Source organism: Bos javanicus, chromosome 17, assembly GCF_032452875.1.
Source record: "Bos javanicus breed banteng chromosome 17, ARS-OSU_banteng_1.0, whole genome shotgun sequence".
NCBI classification, from domain to species: domain Eukaryota; kingdom Metazoa; phylum Chordata; class Mammalia; order Artiodactyla; family Bovidae; genus Bos; species Bos javanicus.
The window spans coordinates 39598110-39604738 of record NC_083884.1 but is presented as its reverse complement, the minus strand read 5'-3'; the positions used below and the strand labels follow the sequence as shown (position 1 = coordinate 39604738).

Here is a 6629-nt window from a genome sequence, read left to right as displayed (position 1 = left end):
CAGTAGCTGTTTTTGCATGGAATACTTTTGGCTGTGACCATTTCTCAGACTTACCTTGTTTTCAAGGACCTTGACAATTTTGAATAGTACTGGTCAGATATTTTGTAGAATGTGGTTCAGTCTGGGTTCGTCTTACTTTTTACATTTCCCATGAATAGACTGAGGATATGTGTCTTTGGAGAAAAGTCACAGATAAAGTGACATTTTCATCAAATCACATCAAGGATATGTATTCTCAACATGATATATCATTGTTGATGCTAACCTTGATCACGTGGCTCAGATAATATTTGTCCACCACAGTTTCCAAATTAATTACTCCTTTGCCCCCTTTTCATCCTGTATTCTTTGGAAGGAAGGCACTAAGGACCGGTGGGAGGGAAGGATGTGATGTTCTACCAGCTCCACCATATTAAGGGGAGAGTATCTACATAAATTATTTGGAATTCTTTACACTGGGAATTTTTTTATTCTTAGTCATTTATTTATTTACTCAATCATTTATTTATATGAGTAAGGGCTCAAGGTATTTATTTTATGCTTTGGGTCATAATCCAATAATGTGTTATTTGCTTAATTGTTAGAATGGTTCCAGTTTTGGCCATTGGGGGATTTTTCAATTGATTTCTGTTCCCCATTTACATGCTCCCATCGGTGTGTGTATGTGTGTGCTTATGTGTGCGTGTGTGTGTGTGTGTGTGTGTATGTGTGCATGTTTAATATAGCATTTCCTACTTTTTGTATTAATTATGCTCCAGGCTCATATTGTATATTCCCCAGGCCTAGAATCAACCATTCTTTTCAAGGAGCTTTGGTTCTGTGCTGGATGTGTTCATTGCACCTAAGTCTTCCAAGGCAACATTTTGCTCTAAGTATTGCTGAATCTCTCCATCTGTATTTATGTTAAATTGAACATGAGTTCACGCTGGAGGCACCACATCCAATCCATAACCATATGGGTTCTTCTAGCTATTCCCCTTGCTTCTATATAAACCTCCCCCCGCCCCAACAGTGAGGCTCCTGGCTCTGTCATTTGGCATCCATTTACCTATCTGTTCAATTCCAGCATAATCTAGGGTTTCACAATTATCAACCTATACCCCTGAAAGAAACAATGCTACCTACCGAAGTACAGTGCTTACATGCAGTTTCTTTTTTTTTTTCTCCACTTATTTCCAAAGTTGCTTACATCAGAACATTTTCCACACCCTTCTCTGAGAGGTTGAGGGTTCCCTGGTGGTTCAGATGGTAAAGAGTCTGCCTGCAATGCGGGAGACCCAGGTTCGACCCTTGGGTCAGAAAGATCCCCTGGAGAAGAAAATGGTAACCCACTCCAGTATTCTTGCCTGGAAAATTCCATGGGCAGAGGAGCCTGGTAGGCTACAGTCCATGGGGTCGCAAAGAGTTGGACACAACTGAGTGACTTCTCTTCACTTCTCTGAGAGTTTATATTACACATTTGTAATACAGTTAGATTCTCTTGCCACAGTTTGCATTCCATTTTGGGATCCCTGACCTCCTTGAATTTTTGTTTGTATATATTAAAGTTCACTTCCTGTGGTGAAAGATTCTATGAGGTTTGACAAGTACATGGTAATATGTGTCTGACACTATAGTATCAAGCAAAATAGTTAGAGCACTAAAAATTCCTCTGTGCTTCAACCAATCAACACTTCCCTCATCCCAAGACCCTGACAATCACTAATCTGTTTTCCTTCTCCATAATTTTGTCTTTTTCAGAATGTCATGTAAATGGAATCATAAAGTACGCTGCCTTTTCAAGACCAGCTTCTTTCACTTAGTGATATTCTTACAATTCATATATGTTGTTTTTTGGGTTGATAGTTCATCCATTTATATCACTGGGTAATATTCCATTATACTACTATACCAGGGTTTATTCATTTATTCAAATACATCTAGGTTGCTACCAGTTTTTAATGGTGGTAAATAAAGCTGATTTATAACTCATTCATGTGCAGATTTCTGTATAAGTTTCAAATCTGTTGGGTAAAACTGGAGTTATTCTCTAGCAAGCTATGTTTAGCTTATAAGAAACTGCCAACATATATCTCAAAGTGGTTGTAACATTTTGCTTTCCCACCAGCAATAAATGGGAGTTACTGTTGGTCCACATATTCATCAGTGATGGATACTGTCAGATTTTAGGTTTTACCCATTCCAGTAGGTGTACAGTAGTACGTCATTACTGTTTAATTTCTATTTCCTTAAAGATACATGACATTGAGGATGTTTTCATATGCTTATTTGCCACCTGCATATTTTCAGTGGTGAGCTGTTTATTCAGTTTTTTTTGCTTATTATTGTTTTCTTAGTATAGAGGACTGAGATACTTTATTATTATGTGATTTTGTGTATTTGGATATTAGTCATTTATTAGCTGAGTGATTTGCAAATGTTTTTTTAATCTGTGATTTTTCATCCTAACAGTATTTTTTTTTTTTTTTTGCAGAACACTGCTTTTTAAAATTTTTTTAAAAATTAAATAAACTCCACTTTTTGCCTGTGGATGCTGCCAGGTAAGCATCATTGAAGCCTCTTCCTCTCCACTGCAATCAAGTCTAAGTCAGAGTTTCCCAAAGAGTCCGAACAGCTGCAGAAGTTCATTGGAGGACTGAGCTTTGCAACAACCAATGAGAGTCTGAGGAGCAATTTTGAGCAATGTGGAATGCCCACAGACTGTGTGGTCATGAGGGTTCCAAGCACCAAGTGCTCCAGAGGCTTCAGATTTGTCACACAGGCCACTGTGGAGGAGGTGGATGCGGCCATGAATGCAAGACCATACAAGGTAGATGGAAGAGTTGTGGAACCTAGGAGGGCTGTCTCCAGAGAAGATTCTCAAAGACCTGGTGCACACTTAACTGCGAAAAAGATGTTTGTTGGTGGCATTAAAGACAACACTGAAGAACATTACCTGAGGGGTTATTTTGAACAGTTTGGTAAAATTGAAATCATGACTAATTGAGGCAGTGGCAAAGAGAGAGGCTTTGTAACATTTGATGACCATGACTCCGTAGACAAGATTGTCATTAGAAATACTACACTGTCAATGGCCACAACTGTGAAGTAAGAAAAGCCCTATCTAAGCAAGAGATGGCTAGTGCTTCATCCATCCAGAGAGGGTGAAGTGGTTCTGGAAACTTTGGTGGTGGTCGTGAAGGTAGTTTTGGTGGGAATGATAACTCTGGTCATGGAGGAAACTTCAGTGGTCGAGGTGGCTTTGGTGGCAGCCGTGGTGGTGGTGGTGGATATGGTGGCAGTGGGGATGGCTGTAATGATGGAATCAGCTTTGGAGGTGGCAGGAAGCTACAAGGATTTTAGTAATTACAACAATCAGTCTTCAATTTTGGACCCATGAAAGGAGGAAACTTTGGAGGCAGAAGTTCTGACCCCTATGATGGAGGTCAATGCTTTGCTAAACCATGAAACCAAGGTGGCTATGGTGGTTCCAGCAGCAACAGTAGCTATGGCAGTGGCAAATGGTTTTAATTACTGCCAGGAAAACAAGCTTAGCAGGAGAGGAGAGCCAGAGAAGTGACAGCTTCTCCACCAAAGCAGGTTGTAAATAAATTTCAAATGGAACCTGGCATCACCCTGAAGGAATTCTAACTTCATACTGTTGGGATAGTTTATCAAGATGGCTTCAGAGTAGACAAACTTTACATAGCACATTAAAAAAAAGAGATATACATATATTCAATGTCATGATCAGCCTATTACATTTAGCAATCAACAGCATGGGTGCAAAAAAAAAAAAATTTGACATTAAAACCCTTTGTTAAAATGCTTTACCCTTTCCACAGAACAGAAAATGAAATAACCTGTTATACAACTGGTCACAAGTATAGTCCTCAAGTTTTTTGTCCATACACATGAGTATTGTCTAAAGCATTTCTTCTTTGTAGCAGCTAGGCCCTGCCACAGATTTGCGAACTCAGCCAGGGAATGAAGTTTGTGTTTCATCCATTATTATGTGTAAACAAAAAAGATTTAATACCCTCAAAAAATTAGTAAATTCCAAATTATACATATATTTTTCTTCTATGGGTTTGCTTTCAGTGTTGCATTATATCTAAAAACATATCCCTAAATTGCAAGTAATGCAGTTTTTCTTAGGTATTCTTCTAGAAGTTTTGTAACTTTGCATTATATTTAGGTCAATGGTGTATTTTGAATTAATATTTGCGGAAAATGTGAGATCTATGTCCAGTTTCTTTATTATTTTTTCTTTCTTTATTTAAAAAGATGGGGCCTTCTTGTTATTCCAGCACCATCAATGGAAGACTATAATTGTGTTATATTTGTTATATTGCCTTTTTGCTTTTGTCAAAAATCAGTTGACTTTATCTGTGTGGGGCTATTTCTAAGTTCTCTGTCTATTCCATTGGCTATATGTCTATTCTTTCACCAATGCCATCCTCTCTAGATTACTGTTGCATGATCGTGAATCTTGAAATTGAGTGTTTGCTTTCCTACTGTACAATTATTGGAAGTGGTTTGTTGTTACCACCAAAAAAAAGTGCTAGAATTTTGATAGTGTTGTATTAAGTCAATATATCAATTTGGGAAAAAAACTGATTTCTATACCATTAAGAAAAGTAGTAGTTGAGTTTTCCAATCCATGAACACAAAATCTCTCCATTTACTTAGCTTTTTTTTATCAGCATTTTTTGTTTAAAATTTTTGTTACAATTATAAATGGAATTTTAAAATTTAATATTCCAGTTTTCTTTGTTGATATATATGAAATCAACTGATTTTTTAAAAACATACTGACTTTATATCAGCTACCATGCTGTATTTATTAATTATTTTTCATTGTCTATCCATTTTATTGGTTATTTTTCAGGCTATCTACACAGACAATCACCTTTGAGTAAAAACTGTTTCATTCTTTCTTTTAAATTTTGTGTATCTTTATTTTTCTCTTCGTCATCTTAATGAATGTTAGGACTTCCAGTACAGTGCTGAATAGGAACTCAGAAGATATTCTTGTCTTACCCCTGAATTTATGTGAAAAGAGTTAGTCCTGCTCCACAAAAGATGATATTAGCTATAAGGTTTTTATTTATTTTTTGTTTTGTTTTCTTTCCATTTTATTACTTTTTTAAAAATTGGAGTATAATTGCATTACAATGTTGTGTTATTTTCTTTAAATATGTATAAATTTTGTTGTTATATTTCCAGTTTTCTTTTAAAGTTTTTATTATAATTGATTACTTTTTTCAAATGGTTTTCTGCTATTATTTCTGCAATTATCCCATAAAAAGTTATAGAAGGACCCCAAAGGAATATTTGGTGAACTCAGAATTTCCTTACTAACCATTTAATGTGCAGGGATCAGCAGTAATAACTTCCCTCCTTAGTGGCTAATAGTGGTAATATATGTCTTCTTTCTTTTCCTTATCTAGCCTGCATAGAGGTATCAATTTTATTGATTTTTCAAAAAACCAGCTTTTGATTCAGACTTTTTTTTTTAGTTTTACTGTTTTTAAATCCATTGATTCTTTTGTTCTAATTTTTCATTATTTCTTTTCCTCTTATTGTTTTAGAGCTTTGTTTTGTAGTTTCCTAAAGATGTGGCCAGTGTACTTTCTGCAAAATCAAGTTTTATAATGATATATGTGATGGGGGTTCTGATACACACCTGGGATTTGACATTGCTTTAGTGATGCAGAAGGCAGAGGGGACAGCAGTCATCAGCTGCCTCTGATATTTCAACCTTAGGTAATAGACCAACACGGATCATGTTGCTAAGAGTGTAGATGAGGAAAACAGAGGGCTAAGAACAAATTAAAGGTCTGTATAAAGTTAATATGGTTTCAAAGGCACATTCAACTTCTAAGTCCTTTTGAGAGAAAGGACCATTCTGCTCATGACTTCCACATATTCCTGCTGATACAACAGTTCCAGGATGGTATCAGAGTTGAATCATTACTTAGTGAATTCATGATTTCAGACCATCCAGAGGATGAGTAGAATCCTCAGTTAACCATGAATGCCCAACAATCTGAACTGAGCAGAAAAGGGTCCTTCCACAGAAACGATGCTATTCATGGCTGCCATGATTTTGCTACCTCAAGCTGATTTACAGGACCATGTGACAGTGTTATATATTTACATAGATGTAGAATAGAATACGGAGAAGGCAAAGGCACCCCACTCCAGTACTCTTGCCTGAAAAATCCCATGGATGGAGGAGCCTGGTAGGCTGCAGTCCATTGGGTCTTTAAGAGTTGGACACGACTGAGCGACTTCTCTTTCCCTTTTCACTTTCATGCATTGGAGAAGGAAATGGCAACCCACTCCAGTGTTCTTGCCTGGAGAATCCCAGGGATGGGGGAGCCTGGTGGGCTGCCGTCTCTGGGGTCGCACAGAGTTGGACACAACTGAAGCAACTTAGCAAGTAGCAGAATAGAATAAAGTTCAAAACTCTGATTAAGACAACAGTCTGGATGTCTCCTGGGGCTATCATTGCTGAGGTCTTATTAATGCTGGGTCCTCACTCCACCTCAATAGAGGATGTGTGCTTTCACTGTGTTCTCAATCTTCTACTTTGAAAATGTCAAATTTCATCAAGTGTTGTATGTATTTCCAATATCCATTTT

General features: G+C 37.0%; 1 pseudogene; it reads left to right on the top strand.

Moving 5' to 3' along the window:
• The first annotated feature begins 1572 nt into the window (after positions 1-1572).
• Positions 1573-3721, top strand: LOC133229252 (heterogeneous nuclear ribonucleoprotein A1-like; annotated as a pseudogene).
• The last annotated feature ends 2908 nt before the right edge of the window (positions 3722-6629 follow it).